Consider the following 13,891-nt stretch of genomic DNA (forward strand, 5'->3'; position numbering starts at 1 on the left):
AGCCCTCTGCATCCTCTGGAGCCTACGAAGTAGTTGGAGATCCACCGCTAATATGTTACAAAGGGAAAGGATTCCAATATCCACCTCCAGGAAAATCCCTGAAGGCCACTATAGACCTGGGCTGCCCAGTATCGTAGTCACCAGCCCCACTGAGCAGTGGAAATGTGGCTTATCTGAACCAAGATGCGCTGTGAGTGTAAAACACTTCAGAACTAGATTTTTGAAGATGTTATTTTTTTTTTCTTACAGAGAATTAATTTTTTTTTATTTTACAATATTATATTGGTTGGTTTCAAAAAAAATATCAAAATAATAATATCAAAAAAATAATGTGATTAGAAGACTCCTACAGATTCAGTGTTTTAGCAATGGAAATAAAGACCTGGGACATGGCTGTTTAAGAGGTCAGGTTAATTCTAAGTGATCGTATTAAATTGTATTTCATCTATAATCACTGTTTGCTTTTTGCAGGATTCTTTGATAACTGTAAAGATAGAGCCCAGCCTTCCTATATTATCTAAGAAAAATTGAAAAAGACACATCTCTCGAAAGTGTTCCCCATGTTCTGTGAGGCAGGGGTTTAAAACAAAAAGCAATTTCAACTATTTCGACATATTTTGTTTGTTAATGACTGGTTGAAATAACGTTTTGCCAAATAAAATTATTTTGACTTGGTTCCTTTAGCTCTAGATGAAAGTGGCTACTAGAAAATTTTATCATTAGACGTGTGGGTTACATTCCACTGGATATCCTGGTTTAGACTCAGAGACCCTCCAACCTCCACCAGTTGGTCCCACTGTCTGGTCGTGGCTCAGACCCACAGTAGCAGCTGAGAGGCTGAACTAGTCAGTGGAGGGAACTCACTTCACCATCTCATGAGGGAGTCCACGCCAAGATCTGACTAAGGAAAGAGAGCGTCGTCTCTCCAGCTTCAGGGCTGAATTATCTAGTCCTGCCAAAGCTTCTGGAGCAGAGGGCCTGAGAGTCCCTAAGTGTACACCTGGGTGTGGGATTTGAGCTGGCCTCGGCAACATTTGCTGTATTTAATAAATTACTCCACTCTCCCAAGCTTTGTTCTGTCATCTTTGCCTTTTGTGGAAAACTGAAAAGCAAAAAAGCAATTAAGATTGGCCTCACGTTTCTCCTAGATCCTCCTCTGGCCTCCAACTCCTTCTGAAGATGGTTCAGGTTCAGGAGTGAGATTCACCTACAAGGGGCTTTTAAATTCAATTTTTTAGAAGATGCTCAGCTATAATTTTTTTAATATAACTTATGTATTTATTTTTGGTCTCATGCTGGGTCTTTGTTGCTGCACTGGCTACTCTCTAGTTGCAGTGTGCCGGCTTCTCATTGCTCTGGTTTCTCTTGTTGCAGAGCACAGGCTCTCGGGCTCTCGGGCTTCAGTAGCTTCAGCCTGTGGGTTCAGTAGTTGCAACTCCTGGGCCCTGGAGCTCAACAGCTGTGGCACACGGGCTTAGTTGCTCCACAGCATCCAGGGGATCCGGAGGATCTGGGATCCTCCTGGATCGGGGATCAAACCCATGTCTCCTGCACTGGCAGGTGGATTCCTTACCACTGAGCCACCAGGGAAGCCCTCTTAGCTATACATTTAATGAGACCTGTTATAGGAGACCTATATACAGTAAAACCTGCAAATTTTGCTGAAGGATATAAAAATTGATATTTTTACTGAAGTATAGTTGATTTACAATATTATATTAGTTTCAGGCACACAGCAAAGTGATTATTTTTACAGATTATAATCTGCTACAAGTTATTTATAAGATTAATGGCTACAATTCCCCTTGCCATACAATATATCCCTGCTGCTTATCAACTGCTTAGTAGTTTGTATTTCTTAACCCCTTAATCCCATACCCTACCCCCACTGGCAACCACTAATTTCTGTATTTTGAGCCTGTTTCTCATTTGCTATATACATTCACGTGTATTATTTCTTAGATTCCACGTATGTGATATCATATGTATTTGTCTTTCTCTGGCTTACTTCACTGAGCAAAATAAATATTGCATAATTGTTGCAAATGACAGAATCTCATTCTATATGGCTGAGTAACATTCCATGGCATGTACATACCACATCTTCGACAGTGGGCTTTTATGTTGGAGGATCTCTTCCTGCCCTATTCAAACCAGATGTCTTTAACCTGACAGTATTTGATTTCATTCTGGGAAAAATGAAATTCTCACTAAAGACAGAGAAATTACCGCAAATTTTTTTATTGAAGTACAACAAGCATTTTTACTCAGTACTGAACCAAACTTTCAAAATGATTTGCATTAATTGCAATTTACTAATTATTTCATATATACTTGTAAATATGTTTTGCTTATTAATCTGTGAACCACACAATGGTAGGTAAAATTCTCATTCTGACTCATGTTTTAAAGATTCAGTTCAGTTCAGTTGCTCAGTCGTGTCCGACTCTTTGTGACCCCATGAATCACAGCACGCCAGGCCTCCCTGTCCATCACCAACTCCCGGAGTTGACTCAAACTTATGTCCATCGAGTCGGTGATGCCATCCAGCCATCTCATTCTCTGTCGTCCCCTTCTCCTCCTGCCCCCAATCCCTCCAGCATCAGAGTCTTTTCCAGTGAGTTAACCCATACCGCAAGGAGATCCAACCAGTCCATTCTAAGGGAGATCGATCCTGGGTGTTCATTGGAAGGTCTGATGCTAAAGCTGAAACTGCAATACTTTGGCCACCTCATGCGACAAGTTGACTCACTGGAAAAGACTCTGATGCTGGGAAAGGTTGGGGGCGGGAGGAGAAGGGGACGACCAAGAATGAGATGGCTGGATGGCATCACCGACTCTGTGGACATGAGTTTGAGCAAACTCCGGGAGTTGGTGATGGACAGGGAGGCCTGGCGTGCTGTGATTCATGGGGTTGCGGAGAGTCGGACACGACTGAGCAACTGAACTGAACTGAACCCGTAGCATGAGGTGGCCAAAGTATTGGAGTTTCAGCTTTAGCGTCAGTCCTTCCATTGAACACCCAGGATTGATCTCCTCTAGAATGGACTGGTTGGATCTCCTTGCAGTCCAAGGGACTCTCAAGAGTCTTCTCCAGCACCACAGTTCAAAAGCATCAATTCTTCGGCGATCAGCTTTCTTCACAGTCCAACTCTCACATCCATAGATTAACTTTGCTAATATGTACCCTTCACTGATCCCTAATATAAATTCTCACTTCAACTAAACTGTTTGGAATATGTAGGTCCAATTTGACAGGCAAACAACCTACTCGATGATGGGCTTCTCAGGTGGAGCTAGTGGTAAAGAATCCACCTGCCAATACGGGAGACATGGATTCAATCCCTGGGTAGGGAAGATACCCTGGAGTAGGAAATGGCAACCCATTCCAATATTCTTGCCTGGAAAATTCCTTGGGCAGAAGAGCCTGGCAGGTCACAAAGAGATGGACACGACTGAGTGACTAAGTGCGCGTGAACACGTGCACGCGCACGCACACACACACACACACACACACACACACAAAACCTATTCGCTAAGGAATTGCATGGTAGGCTATTCCATAGTGAATGAGGAAGGCAAGATGTGATTTGGTAAATTAAAAAAATTTAATTCCCATCCAATGATAAATTCTTCACTTTGATTTTCTTGCAAGAGACTGCAAATTGCTCTTTTGTTTTACTACATATTAAAATGAAAAAGTGAATTCAAAGCCAAAAATCATGAAGCTGACTTTAAATATTCTTGAGATTCAAAATATGAAGTCATAATGGCAGTTTATAAATTGTACATATTTTAAATATCCATATTACTGAACACTCGATGAAATTTGAGAGTCTGTTGTTTCTAACCACCTCCCCACATAGTGTGACCTTTTTTCTTCAGATTATAAAACCCTGAACAGGTTTTAGTTCTTGAGTGACAGTTGCAGACATAGTTAACATTTGATTCATGCTGCTGCTGCTGCTGCTGCTGCTAAGTCGCTTCAGTCGTGTCCGACTCTGTGCGATCCCACAGATGGCAGCCCACCAGGCTCCCCCATCCCTGGGATTCTCCAAGCAAGAACACTGGAGTGGGTTGCCATTTCCTTCTCCAATGCATGACAGTGAAAAGTGAAAGTGAAGTAGCTCAGTCGTGTCCGACTCTTAGCGACTCCATGCTGCTGCTGCTGCTGCTAAGTCACTTCAGTCGTGTCCGACTCTTCGCGACCCCGTGGACTGCAGCCTACCAGGCTCCTCCGTCCATGGGATTTTCCAGGCAAGAGTACTGGAGTGGGTTGCCATTGCCGTCTCTGATAGACCCCATGAAGTAATCGTAAAAGCCTCTAGCCATCTTACAGCTACCCGCTAGGTGGCGCTCCGTCAAAGTCTATGAAAGGACCTTGCTCTTCCCTGTTCTGATTCGCGCTTCCAGTCTCCCTTCTGCTTTCTGAAATGCCCACCAGAAAGCAAGGACCCATGTGACGCTGCGATGCCTCAGCGTTGCCCATATCTCTGCCTCTTGGTAACTAGGCTATGGTGACTACCCTGTCCTCACAAGACTATGAAAACTTGCAAGCTGTTTAAAGTCTGTTATGGGATGAATGGTGTCCCCCCCACCAAATCAAACTCTGATGTTGAAGCCTTAAAACCCAGTATCTCAGGAGGAAACTATATTTAGAGAGAAGGCCTTGAAAGAGGGGATTCAGTTCAAGTGAGGCCGTCAGCTGAGCCCTTATTCAGTCTGACTTGTGTCCTCACGGGGAGAAGAGATGGAAATGTACAAAGAGAAACCAAATGTGCGCCAGCCCAGAACGACCATGGGATGACACACAGAAAGCTTCTGCAAGCCCAGGAAGGTAGGCCTTCAAAAAGTTTTAAACACTTTTCTCAAGTTGTAAAAAGGATGGCTAAGATTTAGACACTGATAACTAAGCCATTATTGAGTACCAACTATATGCCCACCAATAAGTATGCAACTCTGTTACCCACCCAATGTGGTAGCGACTTTTGTTACTGTTTAAGTCACAAGTCGTGCCTGACTCTTTGTGACCCCAGACTGTGTAGCCCACCAGACTCCGCTGTCCATGGGATTTCCCAGGCAAAAATACTGGAGTGAGTTGTCATTTCCTTCTCCAGGGAATCTTCCCGACCCAGGGATCAAACTCAAGTCACCACCATTGGCAGGTGGATTCTTTTTCACTGAGTCACTAGGGAAGCCCTTGGTAGCAACTGACTCAGTGTTAACTATTGAGCCCTACAAATGTGGCCACATTTTATGTGCCACGTGTAAAACTGAGTCGAAAAAAATATATGATTTACATTTACTTCATCGTTTTTCTTTTTTTCCAAAGTTTTTCTTTTTTTATTGGTTGTGCTGCACAGCATGCAGGATCGTTTAGTTCCCTGACCAGGGATCAAACCTGGGCCCTCTGAAATGGAAGCACAGAGTCTTAACCACTGGGCTGCCAGGAAAGTCCCTTTCCAATATTTGTTTCTTTTTTAGGCAATTCAAAATGTGTGCAAAAACTCTGATCTAGAGGATGGTAGATGTGCATTGTCCCCTCACTCCCATAAACTTCTCAGCCTTGCTCTGGGTCAACATCCCAGCCAAAGAGGACTTGCAGGATAGCTGGAGGTGAGTCTGGATATTTCTTCCACCTCAGCCTAATGATGGACAACCCACAAATGGAAAAAAAAATGCAAATCATATATCTGAAAAGGGGTTAATATCCAGAATATACAGAGAACTCCTACAACTCAACTACAAACAACCCGATTTTAAAAATGGGTAAAAGACTAGAATATACAGTTTTCCAAAGAAGATACACAAATGGCTAATAAACACATGAAAAAAGAAATTCAGATTCACTGATCAAGGGGAGAGATACAAATCAAAACCACAACAAGATACCATCTCACATGTATTAGGATATCAAAAAAACAACATTAAGTGTTGGCTAGGTTGGGAAGAAATCAGAACCCTTGGGCACTGTGGGAGAGGTAATGCAAAATCGTGTGGCCATTACAGAAAACAGGAGGGCAGTCTCTCAAAAGATGAAAAAATATCACATGACCCAACAATTCCATGTCTGGCTATCGACCCAAAAGAATCTCAAAGTAGAGTCTTGAGGAGATATTTGTACACCCATAGTCGCAGCAGCATTGTCTTCCATAGCTGAAAGGTGGAAGCAAGCTAAGTGTCCACTGACAAGAGAATGGACAGGCAAAACAAGTCTATCCATACAAAGGCATTATTCAGCCTCAAAAAGGACGACATTCTGACACATGCTACCGATGGGCTTCCCTGGTGGCTCAGTTGGTAAAGAATCCACCTGCAATGCAGGAGAACTGGGTTCAATCCCTGGGTTGGGAAGATTCCCTGGAGAAGGGAAAGGCTACCCACTCCAGTATTCTTACCTGGAGCATTCCATAGACTGTATAGTCCATGGGGTCACGAAGAGTCGGACACGACTGAGCAACTTTCACTTTCACCGATATGGATGAACCTTGAGGACATTATGCTAAGTGAAAGAAGCCAGTCATAAGAGGGCATATACTGTATGACTCCACTTATATGAGGTATCCAGTCAGATTCAGAGACAAAGTAGAATGGTGCTGTTCAGGACATCCCAGGACACCCCTCCAGGCAGCTACCATGTCTTGACCACTTTGAAGAAGCAAGCACATGGCCTGGGCGCCTGGCCTTCACTGAGATACTTGTGTAAATGTGGAGATATCTCCACTGCATCCGTTTACTGTAGGAGAACCCCTATGGGGAGGGCCATTGCTCTGTGAACTCTCAGAAGAATAACTTCAGACCCAACTCGAAAGTTGATTTCCAAGAGAAAGGACCTGGAGCCCCAGCTGAGAGATAGTCTCCCAGTGAATCCAAGGATGCTGACGTTCCAAGGGAAGAACCCGGCCTCCCTGACTCCTGTCCTCACTCAGAACTCAAGAGATAGTGGACGTTCCCTTGTGCCACGGATATGAGTGAGGGTGTGTTCTCTGCTCCTGTGGGTGACCTCAAAAGCAAAGAAAACTCTACATATTCAGGAATGAGTCTACTGCTAAGAAAAAAATTCTAGAGGAGGAAGGCGGACCTTTTTTGCTGGCTTTTGGCCTGGAGGACCATCCCGATTCCAGCTTCCTGGTGGGAGAGAGGATTTTGGGGTGTGGTGAAGTAAATTTATGCTTCAGGTAAGACCTATGGCCGTGTCCTGTGAGTCCCTGGCAATGTCTGCGTTCCTTTTCAGTGGGATGGGAGTGTGCGTGTGATTGGGGGTGGGGGGTGGTCTATGTGTAAGTCTGAGTGGGGTAATTGTGAATATCTGTGCAGAGGTGGTGTGCTTGCTTCCCCCAGTAGATACATCGAACTTCTACCGCGCAACCTGCCAACTTTCTCAAGCAGCACAGAGGGAGAGAAGGGGGCCCTCACCACCGCGCTTTCATTCATTCAACACCCACCACAGCCACACCTGGAGGTTTGCCCCACAACCGCGCTCCTCAGATGGAGAAACTGGGGGACGGGTATGCACGTGCCCCAGTCTCAAGCGCTTGAGTGGAAGAGACAACATGTGAACCAGGCACGTGGTGTGGGTGGCATGGCTTGGGCCTCCTGAACACCCATCACCCATCACCCATCAATGGAACCATCAGTCACCAGCATCTGTGCTTGCACCCTCAAGCGCCCAGGCCCCCAGCCCTGTCACCCCTAGAAGGTAGCCCCAGGGGTCCCATAAACCAAGAGAGCGGTCAGGCGGGGAAGGTCAGCTACCAGTGCCCAGAGAGGGTTCCCAGAATGTGCAGATCCTCACGATACTGACCCCCCAAAGTAGGAGCCCGCAGACCTCCAGCCCACGGCCACCTGGGGCTGGGGTTCAAGTCTCCCAGGGTTGAAGTCACACCAGTTGGGTTGGGACACGCTTTAGGCAAGAATGGAGAAGTCACACAGGGCAATCAGTGCCTGCAGTGTGCCCTGGTTCCCCCACGACCAGCAGGTCCCTCCCCACAGCTGTCTCGAAGCCCCTCCCCACAGCTGTCTCGAAGCCGTGGACCGCATACCTGCAGGCGAGTTTGGCCAGGGGGCATACGACCACGCAGTTAGGCAGCACGAGTCCACTCAGGTCGCGGGCAGACCAAGGGAGAGCCTCTCCCAGTACGAAGAATCCGGGGCCGTAAGACACAGCGGGGGGCTCTTGGTTCCAGTCCCAGCGTGCCAATGTTGCAATCCTGCCCGTGGTGCCTCCCCAGCAGGCCCTACGGGCGCGTCCTCGTTACGGAGACTTGGGCACCGTGGTTAGTGTGAAGGGCTCACAGAGAGTCCACGGGCTGCTCGGCCAGCTCACAGATGCTAAGCACGGAAGGCAGAATCGAGGACGACTGGGTCGCCTTCTGCCACTTCTGGGTCACGACTCCTTAGGAGCCAGCCTCGGACAGGTGAAGCTGAGTGTTGGCCACATTATCACTGGGAGTCCTAGAAATCCTGAAATCCTTGAGCTACACACCCTGGGGATGGTGACAGGTTAAGAACTCGAAGTGCCTGGTACCCACCCTTTTGCTACTCCCTTGCACTGCCCACATTGAAAAGCAGTGGTGCTCACACACACACCCCGTGGCCCTCCCTCTGGAGTGGACTAGCCCACCCCCAGGCTGCTACCCAGGTGAGGACGGCCACCTCTGTCAACGAATACACACATGTGACAAAGAAAAAGAAGACTGGAGGTAAAAATAACACATGGCTCTAAGGGGTTATTTTGAAACAGCAGTATTTCAGTGTTCTCACGTCCCTGCAGCAGAGGATCGTCAAAGCACAGTAGAATGCACCGCCTACAACTAAATCTCTTCCACCACAAGTCTTCTCATCGAGTGTGAGATCCCATGCCACAGATGGCTGACACCCGCACGGCGTCGTTGCCTCGTGGAGACTGAAATGGTCTTGGAAGAGGTCAGGAAGGCAATGGCAATCGAAATGAGCTTCAGAACGGGCAGGAGGGGCGATGGGGACCACGCCACGGAAGCACAGCCTGTAAGCCAGGACCACTCGTAGACTGACACGTTCGTGTCGCCTTAGGTCACCATGAGCAAAATAAACAAAACCAAGGGCTCTGCTTTCTTGTTTCTTTCACGTTCAGGTCACCGTGAGAGACGAAGCCAAACCAAGGGCTCTGCTTCTCTTTCACACTTCTCTCCTTTGCCTTCCCCCTTCCCTCCAGTCCATGCCCGTTAACCAGCCACATCCACACACCGCCACCCCAGGGTCCATACATCAAGCAAAGCCCCCCCCCAACACACACACACCCCGAGTCATTTCTGAGTGGCACCACCAATGTCCCCGCAGTCATTGTGGGTTTTCTTAGGACCCCCCACCCCGACCCCCCGCAGGACCTGTTAGAGGATCTTCCCAGTGACAGAGCAGAGGAAGAAGCCCCATCCAGAGCCAAAGTAAGCTCGCTTTTCTTCGTCTGGGGTAGAAATGCTGCTTTCTTGGTTTCTTTCCTTTTCAATCAAATATGAAAGCTGGCCAGGGTACATGAGGGGTGACAGACGCCAGTTCCGTGGTGGGAGAGGGGGGATTATTGAGTGAGAGTCTTTGACTGACTGACACCTGACCCACGAGGGCATTTACAAACGACAGCATCAGCAGTACATTGCGCAGTGGTGGAGTGGGGTTGTGGGGGGGAGGGCAGGCCTTTTGCTTGGCAGCAATAGTCCCCCCTTGAATTTTGGTACAGCCCACCAAACTAAACTTGAGAGTCACAACCTTCAGGAAAAGCTCCTGTCTTTTCCACAGGTGTCCCCTGCCCCTTGCTGTCGGGGCCTTTGACCTGACACAGTCTCCATCTGGTCTCCTAAAGTTGCCAGGAGAACGGAAGACTGGTCCAGGCAGGACACACTGGGTCTGATCCTCAGATCAGTGTTTTTTCTCTACACTGGCAGGTGGCCTCAGGGGACGTGGGATGTAGTCTGGAGTCACTCACTCGCTGAGTGAAAAAAAATAAAAACACGCTGGCTTTCGTGGGCAGAGCCGGCCTGATCCAGGTTGCATCTGGGACTGGCCGGGAGACGAGCCCACGGGAACGGGGGTCATGGGACAGATGGTCAGGGCCAAAGACATGGCGGTCCCCAGGCCTCTTCCACCTGGCGGCCCAGGAGGGACAAGTTTCTGCTTTTCTCCTGTTTTTGGAAGTTGCCCGACAGCCAGTCCTTGCCTGCACTCTGTTGGCCAAGGGGTGTCTGGCTCAGAAACACATTTAAATGGCAGCGATTTCACACCACGTGGCCAGGGCAGCTGTGGACCATTTTGGTTGCAGAGGAGGTGGGAGGGGCGTGGGCCCCAGGGCTGGCCAGGGGGCGGGGACGCACGGGAAGGAGATGGGGGCTGACCCCGGGGTGGAGGTGGTCCCCGCTGCTCTCCTTTTATGGCCCAGTGGTCATCAGTTGGAGAGCTCCTCTGACAGCTCTTGCAATTCTCAGGCCCAGACTCCATGTCCACCTGCTTGTGAGTACAGCAACCCTGGACATCGCATAGGTGGGCCTCTGCAAGGGCACTGCCTGTGTATGTCTCCCTCATCAATTCTCACCCAAGAGAGAACTAGACAGCTCAACCCTTGGACAACCCATCTCAGGCGCCCCCCCCATCAGGGTTTGAAGTGTACCCCCTGGGCTGGGATCTAGTTCAGGGGTGGCAAGCTTCCCTCTGCTCAGCCTGTCCAGGCCTGCTGGGCCCACATCAAACAAGGGGCCCATCCACAGGCTCTAATCTCCATCAGGGGCGAGAAAGGCGGGCTCCTGAAGCATCACTCCCTCCCCCCTCCCCCACCACCCCTCCGGATTACGGATTAATGTCTAGCACAGCTGTGCCTGGCCTTGCCCTTCACCCTGCTGGGAACCCTCGAGACCCCCTGGGTGTTCGCCTTACTGTGTTTCCCAGGGCCTCATGCAGGGTCCTGGCATGTGTGCCTGAGTCCAGGAAGAATCGGCAAAGGCACGGCCACCATGAGGCCGTCTAACTCCTCCAAAGCAAGGAGCCGCTTCTGATCTCTGTAGTTCACCGCCCCCAGTGGCCCCAAGCCAGAGCTGCCTGCTCCCATCGAAACCAATGGGAGCAAATCAAAAGAAACACTCAAGGAACCCACCCCCACCCCCCGCCCACCACACATCGCCCGAGCCCTGTTCCAAGGGCCCCATCCACAGAGAACATTTTCATCCTCACAGAACACTCTCCCGCGAAGCTGACCCATGCCCACCATGGGCTCTGTCCCCTTCAGGTCACCTAACCCACAGAGCCTGTGCGCGCGTCACAGGCGGATTTGCAGACTAACACGGTTGGAGGCCAGAGCGGGAAGGATCCGATCAAAGAGGGAATTGAGAAGTTGAAGGGGGGGATCTTCTCTCTCAGTGAAGGTTTTGCAAGTGCCATCATCCTCTGGGTGGAGGGCTCTGGCTCCAGGGAGCCCCGGGGAAGGTCTGAGAACCTAGAGGAAGAAGCTCGGTGATGCTGAGTGGCAGCCAGCCCAGCCTCTGTGGGCACAGGGAAAAAAGGTGGGCCACTCTCTCTATTAAAACTCTATTGCTCACGTTTGTGTCTCTAAGGAATGTATCCTAGACAGCATTCGTAGCTCAGTGAGGGTGAAGGCTCTCCAGGTAGGGACCGACGCTCAGGCAGGGTCCAATAGGTCAGGGTCCCCAGGAGCAATCAGGTTACCTGTGCCCCTTTGGAGACTGATGAAGAGGGACATGAAATAAGAAAGAAGGAAATATGTGTGAGGGCTTGTGTTGCTCTTTTCTTATATTAATGACATAACAGTGGGGGACACTAAGCCTATGTATGGGCTTCAGGATTTAAGATTTATCTTTCCCATGACATAAAGAGCTCCCATGAGCTCTTTCCTGACTTTGCCAAAGCAAACCTTTTGCTTCCGTTTGCTTGGCATCTCTTGGGAGTAAAGCCCAAGCATTACTGGTCGGGGTTTGGGGGTTGAGCTGGGAGGAGGCCGTCTGGCGGGGCGCGACTCCCTCACCAACATGGAGCCTGGGAGACACAGTCCCTCGTGTGCGCTCCGGGCGCTGGGGGAGAAGCAGACGCCCTCTCTCCCTCTGCATGCACAGGTCTCGTGGCAGCGCCTCCACGTCCTGTCCTCAGGTTTCCTCCCTGTTTGAGGGCGCTGCTCCCAGGGGTGGGGAAGTCAGAGATGACGTGCCCCAGCTCCCTGCACAGGCTCCCAGGTCCTCCCACAGAGCTGAGGGGCAGCACACTCTGGATCTCCTTCTTGCCTCCACTCTTCATCCACATCCTGACTCCTGGGGCCAGTGCCCCCACAGCCCCCCACAGCCCCCCACAGCCAGCAGGAATCCTCCAGGACGCTGTGGACAACTGCGGGGCCGGCGGCACAGCCCCGTCCTCACAGTCCTGCTGACCTGGTCCCCTGGGAGTGACCTGCCCCAGGACAGTGCCTCTGGGTGGCGGGGCCGGGGGTCACGGCTCTCCTCAGAAGCCCCTGCTCCCGCCAGACAGTGCCCGCTCCTGCCTGCCTGCACCCCAGGCCGGCCCAGGCCCCCGCCTCCCCGTCCTCAGTCCTTCCGAGGCTCCGGGACAAACCCTGGCCAGGACTGGGGATTGGTGTGACCAGCACCTCCTGGAGGACGACTCTTGTTGCATCACTTGCAGACCAAGAGAGTTTGGACAAGTTACTTTACCTCTAAGCTTGTGTTCTTCTTCAGAACGTATATATAGATTTGCTGTGAGTCTCAAGTGTCTGTTATAAATCTGTAGTCATCAGAGGATGGGACAGTCACTCACTACATGGAGAGCCCAGCACAACCAGGAAATCAATCATGGTAGGGGTTCCCAGGGCTTCCCTGGTGGCTCAGAGGTTAAAGCGTCTGCCCCCAATGCGGGAGACCCGGGTTCGATCCCTGGGTCGGGACGATCCCCTGGAGAAGGAAATGGTAACCCACTCCAGTATTCTTGCCTGGAGAATCCCATGAACGGAGAAGCCTGGTAGGCTACCGTCCACAGGGTCGGAAAGAGTCGGACACGACTGAGCGACTTTACTACTACTAGGGGTTCCCGGGGTAGGATGGAGTGGTGGAACACTCATGATTACTCCTCTTTCTACGCTCCCATGTTAGAGAACACTGATGGATGGAGGTTGACAAGGAGACAGGAAACAGGCTTTTACGCCAAGAGAGAAAAACAAGGAGGTTAGGTCGTGAAGGGAGGGGGAGGGACAGAAGGCAATGTACACAGTGGCATGGGGACAGTAGTGACTGCCTTCTTGGGGGAGCAGGGTGACACAGGCATTCATTCTCGACCACACACGGTTTGCGGGCTAGGAAACGATGTTGGAGATCATAAGCCCAACCCCCCCACCTCCATTGCAAAAGTGACAGGATCCAGGCCCTAGAGGAGAACACCTGGTAGGGGGAGGGGGCAGAAAAGGTCCAGAGGTCAGGCTTTACCCCTGCCAGGAACAGCAGCACCCTGAGTTCTTAGCCAGACTTTTCTTTTCCCAAGGCCTCCCCACCCCCATTCTTGCAATTCTCCATGTGGGGCATTACTTGGTGGATTTTGAAGCCTCTTAGAGAGCAACAATCTGCATGTGATTTATTCCTCTTTTTTAAAATTCTCTTTCTCTTATTCATAAGCTCCTCTTTCTAGCTCTTTCCTGTCCTCTCCTTCCCTTTTTTCCGCTTCTCATTCAGAAAGACTTGGTCTCATCCAGGCACTTGAGGCCCTGGGACTAGCTATAAAATCTATGCAATAATCTCCCTGCAGCCCTCCTCCCCCCATTACCCTGGCTCCTGACACCTCCACCCTCAACCCCTGTCTGTATCAGTGAATCCTCTTAAGAGGGTAACCCCGAGTACCCCTCCAAGCCCACCCCACCCCACCTCCATGCCCACCCTAC

This window comes from Moschus berezovskii, chromosome 19 (assembly GCF_049115385.1).
Source record: "Moschus berezovskii isolate FMDL1 chromosome 19, NW_MosBer_1.0, whole genome shotgun sequence".
Lineage (NCBI taxonomy): Eukaryota > Metazoa > Chordata > Mammalia > Artiodactyla > Moschidae > Moschus > Moschus berezovskii.